The 16,845-nt window shown below is 46.4% G+C and overlaps 1 protein-coding gene across 1 annotated transcript in view; it reads left to right on the top strand.

Moving 5' to 3' along the window:
• Positions 1–16,845, top strand: part of RHEB (Ras homolog, mTORC1 binding) — a 154,568-nt gene that overhangs the window by 109,988 nt on the left and 27,735 nt on the right. The window lies entirely within an intron of this gene.

Genomic DNA, 16,845 nt, shown 5'->3' with positions numbered 1-16,845 from the left:
AATGGGTGTTTTTCATGTCATAATTAGTGTGTCTTACTTATAATATTGCCTCTGAAACGAAGTGGGAGAGGGAGGTAAGAAAACAAAAATTTTAGCTACTCACCCTTTTAGAAACCCCATCATTTAATTTACAAAAGAAAATCCAAGGAAGCCATGAGAGCGTATTAGTTTTTAGTCCTAAAAGCTATCTATAAATCCTATAGCACACCAGAGCTACCGGTAACTGCCAGGAGCTGAGTAGAAATCCTAAGTTTTACCCAGGTTTTGCACACATGAATATGCCAGTGTTTCCTCTAAGCGGAGCGTGTGAGCACTTACTCATACATTTTAGGAGCGCTGCTTTCATGGTCACTCACAAGAATACCAACCTGATTTTCAAACAAAATTGTGCTATATGAAACAGTTACGGACCAAGAAAGGGATCTGGGTGTCGTCGTCGATAATACACTGAAACCTTCTGCTCAGTGTGCTGCTGCGGCTCGGAAAGCGAATAGAATGTTGGGTATTATTAGGAAAGGTATGGAAAACAGGTGTGAGGATGTTATAATGCCGTTATATCGCTCCATGGTGCGACCGCACCTTGAGTATTGTGTTCAATTCTGGTCGCCGCATCTCAAGAAAGATATAATGGAATTGGAAAAGGTGCAGCGAAGGGCGACTAACATGATAGCAGGGATGGGACGACTTCCCTATGAAGAAAGACTAAGGAGGCTAGGGCTTTTCAGCTTGGAGAAGAGACGGCTGAGGGGAGACATGATAGAGGTATATAAAATAATGAGTGGAGTGGAGCAGGTGGATGTGAAGCGTCTGTTCACGCTTTCCAAAAATACTAGGTCTAGGGGGCATGCGATTAAACTACAGTTTAGTAAATTTAAAACAAATCGGAGAAAATGTTTCTTCACCCAACGCGTAATTAAACTCTGGAATTCGTTGCCGGAGAACATGGTGAAGGCGGTTAGCTTGGCAGAGTTTAAAAGGGGGTTAGACGGTTTCCTAAAGGACAAGTCCATAAACCGCTACTAAAGGGACTTGCAAAAAATCCACAATTCCAGGAATAACGTATAGAATGTTTGTACGTTTGGGAAGCTTGCCAGGTGCCCTTGGCCTGGATTGGCCGCTGTCGTGGACAGGATGCTGGGCTCGATGGACCCTTGGTCTTTTCCCAGTGTGGCATTACTTATGTACTTTGTCACCTTGCAGCTTGCTTTTGCATTGTCACTTGTCGAGCCAGTCGGGTTTTCAGGATATCCACAGTGAATATGCTTGAGGGAAGTTTGTATACTTAGAAGGCAGGGCATGTAAACCTCTCATGGATATTCATTGTGGATATTCTTAAAACCTGACTGGCTGAATGTGCCCCGAAGGCTGGGTTGAGAAGCACTGGTCTTTATCATCATCAAGGGACCTTAAACCCTGCTGCAGAGAGAAGATCAGCAGTAGCACAACCTAATAATATATTCTGCTAGTATGTTGGGAAAGGCTTTTGAGTGCTGTCTATTTTTGACAGTTAATTTTATTGATGAAGGTTGGGTAAAGCATGTATAATTAAATGCACTCTGCTAAAGGCTTTTTTGAAAGTTAACTTGAATACTGTGCAAGGAGATGTCAGTAATTTTTTTAATGCTTTGTTAGAGATTTACAAAGAGTAACAACATCTTATGTGCATTTATTTTTAATAAGTATATAAAATATTAAAGATAGGGCCGGCTCAGTGGTAAGTGCAATATATTTGCATGTGAAATGTCCCTAGTGTGTGTCCCAGGTTGGGTCTTGCATGCTTTTGGGAGGACTTAAATCTTAGGAACCTTGTCTTACATACACTGGGGATTCTATAGAGGTAATGTTCACAGCCCCTGGTGGCAGGGGAAGGGAATTGTTAAGCATGATGTCCTCTAGTTTACCACTTTCCCATCTCTGGAAAATGTTTGTTTGCTGATTAATACCATTCAAATATTTGAACATCTGTATCATATAGCTCCTGTTTCTCCTTTCCTCCAAGAAACATTTTTAGGTCAGCAAGTCTCTCCATGTACGTCTTACTGTATAAGCCCCCTACCATTTTCATCGCTTTTCTTTGAACTGCTTAGTCTTTTTTTTTTTTTTACATCCTTAGCAAGGTAAGGCCTCCAAAACTGATCACAGTATTCCAAGTGTGGCCTCACCAATGACTTGTACAGGGGCATCAACACCTCCTTTCGCTGGTATATACCCCTCTCTACACAGCCTAGCATCCTTTTGGCCGTGGCCACCGACTTGTCGCACTGTTTCGTCACCTTGATATCCTCGGATACCATCACCCTAAGGTCCCTTTCCTGAGCCAAGCTTACCAATATCTTCTCTCCTATCTGGTACATCTCTTTTGTATTTCTGCACCCCATCACTCTGTACTTCTTGGCATTACATTTTAACTAATAATTCCCTAATTAGGGGGACGCTTTTACTAACACCAGTGTTTCTAATGATCCATATCACCTGTACTCCAGAGGTTTAAGTTTGTCAATAACAAATATTCAGCTTTATTTAATTGCTATGTAAATACAGTACATGCCTTAAAAATTCTTATTCATCATAACCCAAACCACACCGCTATACCATACTACACACTTATCAATCATTCACTTCCTCATTCATCTCATAACCTTCTTTCCATGGGGTTGTTTCTAGTCCCTTCTAGTGCCAATTATAAGATCATTTTACATTTCCCCCTTAACATAGTAACATAGTAGATGACAGAGAGAGACCTATATGGTCCATCCAGTCTGCCCAACAAGATAAACTCATATGTGCTTGGATACCATACAAAAATGATAATTGTGAGTGGGAGTTGATTCCTTTCCCAGAGTATCTAGTATGGACATGGAGTGAGGAGATGTCGGATGGAAAACGCAGTTATCGTAGAAATTAGACGGCAGATAAAGGCCATACAACCCATCCAGTCTGCCCATCCTCTGTAACCCCTAATTCTTCCTGTTCTTAAGCGATCCCACAAGCTTATCCCATGCCTTTTTTAAATTCTGGAACAGTCCTAGACTCCACCACCTCCACCGGGAGGCCATTCCACACCTCCACCACCCTTTCTGTGAAATACTTTCTTAGGTTACTCCTAAGCCTATTCCCTCTTAACTTTGTCATATGCCCCCTCATTCCAGAGCTCTCCATTTGAAAAAGGCTCTCTTCCTGTACATAAATGCCCTTGAGATATTTAAACGTTTCTATCATGTCTCCTCTCTCTCTCCTCTCTTCCAGCATATACATGTTGAGGTTCATAAGCCTGTCCTTACAATTTTTGCATTCAAGACCGCTTACTAATTTCGTAGCTGCCCTCTGGACCGACTCCATCCTGTTTATATCCTTCCGTAGGTGCGGTCTCCAGAACTGCACGCAGTACTCCAAATGGGGCCTCACTAGAGACTTATACAACGGCACTATCGCCTCCTTTTTCCTGTTGGTCATGCCTCTCTCTATGCATCCAAGCATCCTTCTGGCTTTGACTATCGCTTTTTCTACCTGTTTGGAAGCTTTAAGGTCATCAGACACAATCACTCCCAAGTCCCGCTCTTCCTTCGTACACTGAAGCACTTCACCCCTTATACTGTACCGTTCCCTCGGAGTTTTGCGACCCAAGTGCATGACCCTGCATTTTTTGGGATTAAACCTTAGTTTATTTTATTTTTAATAAGTATATAAAATATTAAAGATAGGGCCGGCTCAGTAGTAAGTGCAATATATTTGCATGTGAAATATCCCTAGTGTGTGTCCCAGGTTGGATCTTACATGCTTTTGGGAGGACTTAAATCTTAGGAACCTTGTCTTATATACACCAGGGATTCTGTAGAGGTAATGTTCACAGCCCCTGGTGGAAGGGGAAGGGAATTGTTAAGCATGATGTCCTCTAGATCCCGCTGGGTGCCCCCTGGCGTAGTGGATCCGTCTATAGTGGCTTATCAAAGATTAGTGCTGGCTGATATAGCCAAGCTTGAAGATCGATGCACTGAAGGTGGCAGCAACATCTCCAATACTCAGCATCAGGGTATTCAACAGTTAGCTGACAATCAGCGAATTCTTATTCAAAGGGCTGACAAGGGGTGGATCTACGGTGGTTATGGACAGGGACAAATATATGCAGGAGGCTTACAGTCAATTGGGTCAGGTTCAGTATTATAAGTTGATAGATCATGATCCCACCATGTGGTTACAGGGTGAGATTGAGAAATGTGTAAACCAAGCTGTGCTTGATGGAATTTTTACTAGTGCTGAGCAGAAGTTTATGTGCCATCCATGCCCTAAGGTTCCCTGCATTTACTTTGTCCCTAAGATCCATAAATCACTGGAGAATCCACCCGGGCGGCCTATAGTATCTACCCGTGACTCCGCATTGGTGCCAGTTTCTAAGTATATGGATATGTTGCTTAATCCCTTAGTGAAACAGGCGGATTCTTATGTCAGGGATTCTATGCATTTTATCCAATTGTTGGAAAGAATGAAACCTCAGCTGGTAGATGACTTTTATATGGTGGGCCTGGATGTCACCGCTCTCTATACAAATATCCCCCAGAGTGAGGCCATACAATTGGCCAATGACCACTTTGCTAAGATACATATATCGGACTCTAAAATTAAGGTGTTGGAACAGCTTATGGCTTTGGTTATAAGCCATAATTATTTTGAGTTTGATAACAGATTTTACATACAGGTCAGGGGGTAGCAATGGGGGCGACGGTAGCGCCCTCATTGGCATGCCTCTATATGACCCAGTTTGAAGAGAAGTATGTATATACTTCTCCGTGGTTTAGCAAAGTGGTCATGTGGAAGAGGTTTATTGACGATGTAATCTTATTTTGGCAGGGCCTTTTGCGTGAGTTGTGGACCTTCATTGAGTACCTTAACACGGTGGATTCTAATATTAAATTTACCTCTAGAATCAGTGATGCTGAGCTTGAATTCTTGGATATTAAGGTTATGAGATCTCATGAGGGGGAGTTTTCCACCACTATTTATCGTAAGCCCACCGACCGAAACACCCTGTTACACTTTCAGAGTTACCATCATAAGGCGCTTAAGCGGGGTGTTCCGGTCGGTCAGTTGTTACGCTTACGTCGTTTGTGTTCATCTACGATGGAATTCAAAAGACAAGCCAGCTCTATGATTGATAGGTTTTTGGACCGTGGGTATCCCATGGGGATCCTCAAAAAAGCATATAAAAGGGCCCTGTATGCTCATCGTCCTTGGCTTCTATGCACTGGACAAAAAACCCTCCTTAGCCCTCTGACTTGTCATCCCTTATTCTTTAAAGGCCTCTGGTATTAGTGCTATTATTCACAAGCATTGGCAGGTTCTCTCGGTGCACCCCGAGTTCAGCGAGAGCCCCAGAGTAGCGTACAGACGTCAGGCGAATTTGGGCGAGTTGCTTAAAAGACCTAGCAGAAATACTGAAATTGGTAGGCATTCTCCATGTGGAAAGTGTGTATATTGCCATTATCAGTGGGATACTTCGATTATCCCCATTCCAACAGGCGGCACACTTTAAGGCATTACACCACCTGTTATACTGAACGCGTGGTTTATTGTATAGTTTGCCCATGCAAGTTGTACTATATAGGGCACACTAAGAGACAGCTTAAAAGTAGCTTAGCGGAACATTAGTAATATTCGGCATAACAAACAGGAAAACTCGTTAGCACATTGGACTTTAAATAATCACTCTGTGGATCAACTTCGGTGTGCTGTAATAGCGCATCTTCCTTTGTCCAATAGAGGTGGTGATGTTAGTGCTAGCCTGCTAGTTATGGAGCAGCGATTTATTTTTTCATGGTGAACGCTTACACCCGATAGCCTCAATCTTGAGGTTGAATTGGGTGTAAGGCAATGTTTCTTTAATACAGTGGATGTGGTGATGTGTTTAGCCCTTTAAATTCAGATAGGGGCGTCTGACGTAGTAACTACTGGTGCGGCGTTCTGTGGCCCACGCCTAAGGGAGCCTCAATCTGGCATGCAGCCGATCAGAAAAATGACTCTGAGTATTATTTTAATGCACAACGTAATAGTGAGAGTAAATTATGGGTGGTTATGATGATAATAATGAGGATATTGTTAACTTGTTGTAGATGTAATGGTGGTTCCTCCTGAGGAAGATCTAGTGAAATGCGGTCCAGCATTGGGGAACCAACATAAGCAGGAGACACCAATGGTCAATCAATAAAATACTCACCGATTTCTCAGCACCTGTATAAGGCTACACTAGTGTGTTTTTTGGCCTGGTAGCAGTAAATAGAGGATTCACATTTGAACTGTGTGACATGGTCGGGACTAATACAATCAGCATTTGTTTGTTTCATGAGTGCAACGGCTGAGCGGAAAGCGCTGCGTGAATCACTGCACTCTACAGACTGGGCTGAGTACCTTCAAGTGTTAATTGAAATGTGTAAAAAAAATGTGAATAGATAAATTGTGAATTTTGTAAATTAACTGATACACTGCTAGTGCAGCACAGGGCGAGAAAGGTGAAAGGATGGTATGAGTAGGAGTTTTTAAGTAAATATAGGAATAAAAGTTTTTGATAAAAAATAAATAAGACTGGAGTCTTTTTGAAATAGATTCTAAATTTGGCTCTGGGAGTTGTTTTATCCCCTGATTAGTAGTAGTATTAAACCTTAGTTGCCAAATATCAGTCCATTCCTCCAGCTTCGCTAGGTCCTTCCTCATGTCGTTCACACCCTCCAGGGTGTCCACCCTGTTGCAGAGTTTAGTATCATCTGCAAAGAGACAAACCTTACCAGACAGCCCTTCCGCAATATCGCTCACAAAAGCGTTAAAAAGAGCCGGCCCTAGGACCGATCCCTGCAGTACTCTACTGACTACATCCTTTTTCTTCAGAGCAAGCTCCATTTACCACTACCCTCCATCTCTTACTATTCAACCAATTTTTAACCCAATCAGTTACTCTAGGTCCCATACCGAGGGCACTCAATTTATTTATCAGTCGCCTGTGTGGACCTGTCAAAGGCTTTGCTGAAATCCAAGTATACCACATCAAGCGCCCCTCCCACATCCAACTGTTTGGTCACCCAGTCGAAGAAGACAGTCAGATTCGTCTGACACGACCTGCCACTAATGAAGCCATGCTGCCTCGGGTCCCGCATTCCATGTAGTTCAAGAAATCTCACAATCCTCCTCTTTAGAAGCGTTTCCATTAGCTTACTCACCACCAAGGTCAGACTGACAGGTCTGTAATTCCCAACCTCCTCTCTTATTTCCACTCTTGTGCAAAGGAACCACATCTGTCCTTCTCCAGTCCACCAGGACCACTCCAGTTTCTAAGGAAGCATTGAAGAGGGCCTTCAGCGGAGCCGACAGAACTTCTCCAGTTCCTTAAGCACCCTCGGGTGTATCCCATCAGGCCCCATCGCTCTGTCTACGTTTAGTTTGACAAGCTCCTTACGAACACAGTCCTCCGTAAACGGGTCTTGGTCTACCATACATCCATCCCCTTTAGCCTTTGTTTTCTGCAGCCCTACCCCCAGTCTTTCATTCGTGAACACAGAGCTAAAATAATTGTTAAGCAGTTCATCTTTATCCTTACCTTCCACATATTTCTCTCCGTCAGCTTTGAGCTTCACAATGTTATTATGGCACTTCCTCTTGTCACTTACATATCTGAAAAAGGTCTTATCCCCCAGTTTTACCGTATTAGCTATCTTTCCTCCATTTGCCGCTTCGCTTTCCTGATAGCTTTTCCAGCTTCTCTTCGCTTATTTAGGTATTCTCTCCTGTCTTCATCTTTGAGTAGTCTTATAATGTGCAAAGGCTAACCTCCTTACCCTTATTTTTTCAGCTGCTACATTCGAGTACCAGAGAGGCCTTCTTTTCCTCATACTTTTATGTAATTTTCTAACATAAAAGTTAGTCACCTTTAATAGAGCTCCTTTCATTCTTGTCCATTGCTGTTCTACATCCTTCAGCTGTTCCCATCCCGCTAATTGTTCCTTGAGAAATTCCCCTATCTCGGCAAAGTTAGTTCCTTTGAAGTCCAGGACCTTCAATCTCGAATGAGTCCTCTCTTCTATTTTAATATTGAACCATACCATAAGATGATCACTAGATGCCAAATGGTCTGCCACCTTGACGTCAGAAATGTACTGTCCATTCGTAAGCACCAGGTCCATAACAGCTCCATCCCAGGTCGGTTCTGTTACCCACTGCTGGAACAATTCTTCCTGTGGGGAATCTAAGATCTCTTTGCTTCTAGACAATCCCGCAGCCAGGACACCCCAATCAACATCCGGCATATTGAAGTCGCCTATCAGTAGTACTTCTCCTTTCCTAGCTATCTTGCGGATGTCTTCAATTAAGTCCCTGTCCATTTCCTCCGACTGTGAGGGTGGTCTGTATATCACTCCGATATAGATACATTTTTCTTTCCCTCTTTCCAGTTTAACCCACAGCGCTTCTTCCATATCCCACTTAATGATCTTACAAGGCTCATTTCTTTATATGAAAGTAGGTAAAAATGGCAGTAGGACTTCTGTTTCAAGTATGGAAAAAAAAACAAAGTGATATTTTTGAAGAACTGAGATAGTATTTCTCTTAAGGACAAGCAAAATAGTTAGCCCTCACAAGAAGGCAATGACATTAGATAGAGCCTGTCATGAGTTCTTTCTCTAGCTCTATAGATTTGATAGTTTTCACTTGGACCGTGAATGAGCAGCACTTCCCCTGCAGTGTTGTCACATGGGCCATCTCAGTTCCTTTTTCCCAACATTTACAATTCTATTTTGTGTTTTGAAAGTATTTTCTTAGTTGTGTGGGTCACCTTCATTTTCACCTTCTCATTGTTAGTCAGAATTTGTGACTGTTTTCTAATTGACACCCAGATGTCACTAACAGCCCTGTAGATAAATAGTGCAGACTTTTTTTTTAATGCTTTTGTAAGAGTGAATTGCCCTGTAAATAGCATGAAGGGGCAAAAACCAAACTTGTTTTTTTTTTTTAAAGCTGGGTACCCAGGAGGGATGTGCTTAGAGAAGGAGCTAGGTGGTTTTCTTTAGGTTATTCAAGGCCCCAGATTTGGAGGAAAAGGCTATTGGTTTCTCCTCTGCCAGCTGGCAGCAAACATTCACTAATGCATGTTAAGGCAGGGTCCTAAGTACCACCCAGCTCTCGGGGCAAAAGAAAAGGAAATAACCCTATGGTGGTGATGGGATTCCTAGGTGCCCACTCAGAAGCAGCCTAACTAGGACAACAGCCTCTGTGAGGGAAGGGAAGAGGACCCATGAACCACTCAGAGGAGGCTCCATAAAGGAAGAATGTTGTTGGAATGCGATCCTTCTAGCGCTCTATGGATTACGGCCTGAGGACTTGCTGTTTAGGAGGGGAAAGGGAATGGGACTTTTCTGTGGTTTTTGCAACTGCATTCTACTACTACTACTTAACATTTCTAAAGCGCTACCAGGGTCACGCAGCGCTGTACAATTTAGATTGTAAGCTCCTTTGAGCAGGGACTGTCCTTCCTTGTTAAAGGACAGAGTATGCAGTCAATCAAATTGGGGCAGTCTAGGTTTCCTGAATAGAGGTAAATGGTTATGTGCCGAAAGCTACATTGAAGAGGTGGGCTTTGAGCAAGGATTTGAAGATGGGCAGGGAGGGGGCTTGGCGTATGGGCTCAGGAAGTTTATTCCAAACATAGGGTGAGGCGAGGCAGAAAGGGCGGAGCCTGGAGTTAGAGGTGGTGGAGAAGGGTACTGAGAGGAGGGATTTGTCCTGTGAGTGGAGGTAATGGGTAGGAGCGTAAGGGGAGATGAGGGTAGAGAGGTAATGAGGGGCTGCAGATTGAGTGCATTTGTAGGTTAGTAGGAGAAGTTTGAACTGTATGCGGTATCTGATCGGGAGCCAGTGAAGTGACTTGAGGAGAGGGGTGATGTGAGTATATCGGTCCAGGTGGAAGATAAGACGCGCAGCAGAGTTCTGAACGGATTGAAGGGGGGATAGATGGTTAAGTGGGAGGCCAGTGAGGAGTAGGTTGCAGTAGTCAAGGTGAGAGGTGAAGAGAGTTCGGGTGGTGTGCTCGGAGAGGAAGGGGTGAATTTTGCTGATGTTATAGAGAAAGAAGCAACAGGTCTTGGCTGGCTGCTGGATGAGGGCGGAGTCGAAGATGACTCCGAGGTTGCAGGCTGATGAGATGGGGAGGATGAGGGTGTTATTGACTGAAATAGAGAGTGGAGGGAGAGGAGAAGTAGGTTTGGGTGGAAAGACAATGAGCTCAGTCTTGGCCGTGTTCAGTTTCAGGTGGCGGTTGGACATTCAGGCAGCAATGCCGGATAGGCAGGCCGATACTTTGGCCTGGGTTTCCGCAGTGATGACTGGTGTGGAAAGATAGAGCTGGGTATCGTCAGCATAAAGATGATATTGGGAACCATGGGATGAGATCAGTGAGCCCAGGGAAGAGGTGTAGATTGAAAAAAGAAGGGGTCCAAGGACAGATCCTTGAGGAACACCAACAGAGAGCGGGATGGGGGTGGAGGAAGATCCATGAGAATGTACTCTGAAGGTACGGTGGGAGAGAGAAGAGGATAGAGCCTGGAACCCAAATGAGGACAGTGTGGCAAGAAGTAAATTATGATTGACAGTGTCAAAAGCGGCGGATAGGTCAAGGAGGATGAGGATGGAGTAGTGGCCTTTGGATTTGACAAGGAACAGGTCATTGCAGACTTTAGTGAGTGCCGTTTCTGTCGCGTGTAGAGGGCGAAAACCGGATTGAAGTGGATCGAGGATGGCATGAGAGGAGAGAAAATCAAGGCAGCGGCTGTGAACAGCGCGTTCAAGTATCTTGGAGAGGAAGGGTAGGAGGGAGATGGGGCGGTAATTGAAGGACAGGTAGGGTCTAGTGATGGTTTTTTGAGGAGTGGTGTGACTACAGCGTGCTTGAAGGTGTCAGGGACAGTTGCAGTGGAGAGAGAGAGAGGTTGAGGATATGACAGATGGGGGGGTGACTGTAGGAGAGATGGTGTTTAGTAAGTTGGTAGGGATGGGATCAGAGGGAACAGGTGGTGCATTTCGAGGAGGAAAGAAGGTGGGCAGTTTCCTCTTCGGTGATATCAGGAAAAGAGGAGAAGGAGGCCTGGGTTGGTTGGTTGAGGGGAGTGGGTTAAAGGGTGAAGAGGAGGAGGTGGCTTGGTAGTGAATTCGAGGTTGATCTTCTGCACCTTGTCGCGGAAGTAGTCAGCCAGTGATTGAGGAGAGAGTGAGGGGGGGTGGGAGCGGAGGGCACTTTGAGGAGGGAGTTAAGGGTGGCGAAAAGACGACGAGGGTTGGAGCTGAGAGAATTAGTCAATTGGGTGTAATAGTCCTGTTTGGCAAGGAATAGGGAGGACTGGAAGGAGTATAGCATGAATTTGTAATGAATGAAGTCGGTATGGGTGCGAGATTTTCTCCAGAGGCGTTCAGCAGATCGGGTGCAGGAGCGAAGGTATCGGATGCAAGGGGTCAGCCAGGGCTGAGGATTAGTACGCCTTGTGGGACGGGAGATGGATGGTGCAAGGGTATCCAGAGCAGAGGCGAGAGTGGCATTGTAAGCAGAGACAGCCTTGTCGACAGACTCGGAGGACATGATGGAAGGGAGGAGATTAGAGATACTAGAGGATAAGGTGGGAGGGTCGACAGCCTGGAGATTCCTGAAAGTAGTGGTTAGTGTTGGGCGAGACTGAGGGGGGGGGGGGGTGAAGAAGTGTGAAGGTGATTAGATGATCTGAGAGAGGAAGAGCTGAGGCGCAGAAATTGGAGGGTGAGCAGGAAGAGGAGAGGATGAGGTCAATACAATGGCCAGTTCGGTGAGTAGGGGTGGTGGAGCTTAGCTGGAGGTTGAAGGAGGATGTCAGAGTAAGGAACTGAGAATCGTAAGAGTTGGATGGGTCATCAGCATGTATGTTAAAGTCTCCAAGAATAAGGGACGGAGAGCCAGGCATCAAAGTCGGTAAGGAAGGAAGAGAGGGACTTATCAGGGGGGCGGTAAATGACTGCAACTGAGTGGCATCGGGTAGAATAGGCGGATGGAGTGAACTTCAAAGGATGAGAAGCAGTGAGACTGCGGTAGGAGGAGGGGTTGAAAACTACAGGAGGGCGAAAGTAGAAACCTGACGCCTCCTCCGCGGCCAACTGGGCGGGGAGTGTGGGAGAAGAGAGAACCTCCATGGCATAGGGCCGCGACTGAGGCAGAGTCGTCGGGGGTGAGCCAGGTTTCAGTTAGGGCGAGCAGTTGAAGGGAACAGGAGATGGAGAGTTTGTTGCAGACCGAGTGGGCATTCCATAGGGCACACAAGAAGGGGAGGGAAGAGGGGGGGAGGAGGTGAATAGAGATGAGATTGGAGGAATCTCGGAATCGTTTGCATGGATAGGACGAGGACAGGTGTAGGGGACCTGGATTGGGATTGATGTCTCCCGCGGATAGCAGGAGCAGGAGCAAGAGAGTGCGGAGGAGGGTGGGGGAGGTAAGGCGACAAAGACGGGATGCGCTAAGGAGGGATGGGTTAATGGCAGGGAGGAAGCGTTGAAGGTTGAGAGCTAGGAAGGAGGAGGGGAACAGGAGAGGTGGTGAGGGACGGGGGAAGGTAGGGTATTGCAGTAGTGAGCAGGACGGGAGAGGACATGGATAGGCAGTGAGTTCTTGCGGTAGACAGCGGTAGGGGGAGGGGGAAAAGATTAGGAAGGGACAGGGCAAGGAAGAGAATGTGTATAGGGGCATAAGTAGTGACTGAGGTGTTTACGGTGTTAAGCAACAGCGCTGGAAAGCAGGACTGGAGGCTTAAAACTGGAACAAAAGGCAACAACTTAGAACAGAAGGCTGGCGGGTGGTTTGACAGGCAGATTGAGAGATGGCGAGGTAGGTAGAAGGGCTGGTGGGTAGGTAGGTTGGGTGGGCAAGCAGGCAGGTTAATGGGCTGGGGGGGCAGGCAGGTAGGTTAAGGGTTGGGAGGCAGGCAGGTTGATGGGTGAGCTGGCAGGCAGGTAAGTTGATGGGCTGGCAGGAGGGGAGGCAAGTAGGTAGTTGTTAAGGGTTGAAAGCAGGCAGGTAGTTGATGGGCTGACTAGCAGGCGGGCAGGTAGATTGAAGTGATGTGACTGGAGTGGAGAGCTCAGCAGCAGGACTGGAACAAGCTGGAATAATTTGGAGCAGAAGAGAGCGGAGCAGCAGGACTGGGACAAGCTGGAACAGACGGATTGGAACAAGGCGGGCTGGAACAAGCTGGAGCAGATGGACCAGAACAAGCTGGATCAGGCGGACTGGAACAAGCTGGAGCAGAGGAGAGCTGAGTAGCAGGACAGGAACAAGCTGGAGCAAGCTGGATCAGGCGGACTGGAACAAGCTGGAGCAGAGGAGAGCTGAGTAGCAGGACAGGAACAAGCTGGAGCAAGCTGGATCAGGCGGACTGGAACAAGCTGGAGCAGAGGAGAGCTGAGTAGCAGGACAGGAACAAGCTGGAACAGAGGAGAGCTGAGTAGCAGGACAGGAACAAGCTGGAGCAAGTTGGATCAGGCAGGCTGGAGTAGATGGACTGGAACAAGCTGGAGCAGAGGAGAGCTGAGCAGCAGGACTGGAACAAGCTGGATCAGGCGAAGTGGAACAGAATGGAGCAGATGGACTGGAGAAGCTGGAGCAGAGGAGAGCTGAGCAGCAAAGCTGGAACAAGGCTCTCTCTCCTGAACTCCACTGGGGAAGTTTCTGGCTCCGTGGGCACTCAGTACCAGCAAGCAAGAAGGTGATAAGGCAGGTCTCTTTGGCATGGAAAGTTTGAGCCGGGAGCCGCTGAGGACGTTCTCCACTATGGCCTCAGACCGCGGGTGGTCTAGGACAACAGTGTCTGTGAGGGAAGGGAAGAGGACCCATGAACCACTCAGAGGAGGCTCCATAAAGGAGGAATGTTTTTGGAATGCGATCCTTCTAGCGCTCTATGGATTACGGCCTGAGGACTTGCTGTTTAGGAGGGGAAAGGGAATGGGACTTTTCTGTGGTTTTTGCAACTACATTCAAAGTAGTTTACATAGTATATACCATAGGAGTCAACTTTTCAAAATGATTGGAGGTGTTGAATGAATGCAACCCAATATTCTCCTGCCACCACCAAAAAATAGTCTGACTACATTCACCTTTCTTTTTGTTTTGTTTTAAATATATTTTATTGCAACAGTTCAGATAAAACAATAACAGAGCAATACCAATTCGAAAATGAATGGTGTGCAAAATGAGTCTATTGTCTAAGTAGTTGCAGGGTACAAGTGTAAAAAAAAAAACTTGCACCACAGCATTTCTTATCAGCTGTGGGAGACGGTGGGACTGCTGTGCTGATAAGTCCTAAGTTCAAAACTGACCATTTCCCTCATATTGACAAACCATAGCTGCAAATAGTGGTGAATCTTCTGCCACCCAATAGGACAATCAATTTCTTGATGAGCAAAAAGAGCATTATAAAGGAAGTGGCACTGCGAAGTCAAGATGTCCTGCTCTACCAAGTGTTCCTGAATAACCAAAAGTAAAGAGCCGTAGTCCCACTTGGGGAAGCACTGGACAACTCATGCCAACACAGACAGTCTTGCCAAACCTGAAACAATGTTATCGAAATCTCAGAACCTAATAAACAGATCCCTATTCAGACACTTGGCCTTGCAGTCACACATGCAGAACAGAGGTAGCCCCACTTCAAATTCTTCAAAAATTAACCTGAAATCCTAAGAAGCTAGACTCTGCATGCAGCACAATACCAGAAAAACAGAAAGTCCCCCCCCCCCCCCCCTTGAGGAAACAGGAAATTACATCAGAGCGATGGTGGGACACCGGACAACAAGAAGGGGGGCACCGGATCTCGCCCTCCGTCAGGAAGCCTTCCAGATGTGGCTTTGGGCTTGCTGTCATGGCATGTTTCTCCAAGCCACTTATCTGGCAGGCGTAAACAGTCTGGCCGACAGGTTGAGCAGGATAATGCAACCTCACAAGTGGTCACTGAACATGGGCATAGTCCGCAGGATCTTCTGAGCGTGGGGCACCCCCCCCCCCCCCCCCCCCCCCCCCCCCGGTGGATCTTTTTGCTACTCAGATCAATCACAAGGTCCCTCAGTTCTGTTCCAGGCTTCAGGACCACGACAGACTAGCGTCAGGTGCCTTTCTCCTACATTGGGGAACAGACCACCTGTATGCTTATCCTCCCATAACTCTAGTTGGGAAGACTTTGCTGAAACTCAAGCAAGACTGTGGAACCATGATCCTGATTCCACCTTTCTGGCCGCAGCAGATTTGGTTCCCTCTTCTTCTGGAGTTGTCCTCCGAAGAACCATAGAGATTGGAGTGTTTTCCAACACTCAGAACGAGGGGTCACTTCTACATCCCAACATCCAGTCTCTGGCTCTCACGGCCTGGATGTTGAGAGTTTAGAATTTGCCTCCTTGGGAGGGTGTCTCCCGAGTCTTGTGTGCTTCCAGGAAAAATTCCACAAAGATCTTTCAAATGGAGGAGGTTTGCCATCTGGTATGACAGCAAGGCCCTAGATCCTCTTTCTTGTCCTACACAGACCCTGCTTGAATACCTTCTACACTTGTCAGAGTCTGGTCTGAAGACCAACTCCGTAAGGGTTCACCTTAGTGCGATTAGTGCTTTTCATCGCCATGTAGAGGGTAAACCTATCTCTGGACAGCCTTCAGTTGTTCGCTTCATGAGAGGTTTGCTTTGTCAAAGCCCCCTGTCAAACCTCCACCAGTGTCATGGGATCTCAATGTCGTTCTCACCCAGCTGATGAAAGCTCCTTTTGAGCCACTGAATTCCTGCCATCTGAAGTACTTGACCTGGAAGGTCGTTTTCTTGGTGGCTGTTACTTCAGCTCGTATAGTCAGTGAGTTTCAGGCCTTGGTAGTGCATGCACCTTATATTAAGTTCCATAACAATAGAGTAGTCCTTTGCACACACCCTAGTTTCCTGCCGAAGGTGGTGTCTGAGTTCCATCTGAACCAGTCGTCTTGCCAACATTCTTTCCCCTTCCTCATACCCACCCTGGCGAAAGCAGTTTGCACACCTTGGACTGCAAGAGAGCATTGGCCTTTTACGTGGAGCAGACGAAGCCCTTTAGACAGTCCGCCAGTTGTTTTTCTTTGGATCCAAACAGGAGGGGAGTTGCCATCAGAAAACACACTATATCAAATTGGCCAGCAGATTGCATTTCCTTCACTTATGCTCAAGCTGGGTTGACTCTAGAGGGTCATGTCACGGCTCACAATGTCGGAGCCATGGCTGCGTCAGTGGCTCACTTAGCCTCCATTGAAGAGATTTGCAAGGCTGCAACGTTGTCATCAGTCCACACATTCACATCTCACTACAGCCTTCAGCAGGATACCCGACGCGACAGTCGGTGCTGCAGAATCTGTTCGGGGTTTAGAATCCAACTCCACCCCACTAGACCCATTTTTCTTCTGTTCCAGGCTGCACTCTTTTAGTTCTTTATGGTTTCAGATCAATCTAAGTTATGTCCTCGCCGCTGCGAGGCCCAATTGACCAATGTTCGTTGTTTTGAGTGAGCCTGGTTGCTAGGGATACCCCACATGTGAGAACAAGTAGTCTGCTTGTCCTCGGAGAAAGCGAAGATACTTACCTGTAGCAGGTATTCTCCGAGGACAGCAGGCTGATTGTTCTCACAAACCCACCCACCTCCCCTTTGGAGTTGTTTCTTTTTATGCTTTTTGATATAACTGAGGAACGCGTTCATGCGACGGTTGGGAAATCGATCCGCGCATGCGCAATGCATGCTGCATGTGCGCCAGAAGACTCTGGCAAAACTTTTTTTTATATTTTGCTTATAAAATGCTGATTCCTGG

This window comes from Microcaecilia unicolor, chromosome 1 (genome assembly GCF_901765095.1).
Source record: "Microcaecilia unicolor chromosome 1, aMicUni1.1, whole genome shotgun sequence".
NCBI classification, from domain to species: domain Eukaryota; kingdom Metazoa; phylum Chordata; class Amphibia; order Gymnophiona; family Siphonopidae; genus Microcaecilia; species Microcaecilia unicolor.
Note: the sequence above shows the minus strand (reverse complement) of the source record. Positions and strands in the feature narration are given on the sequence as shown.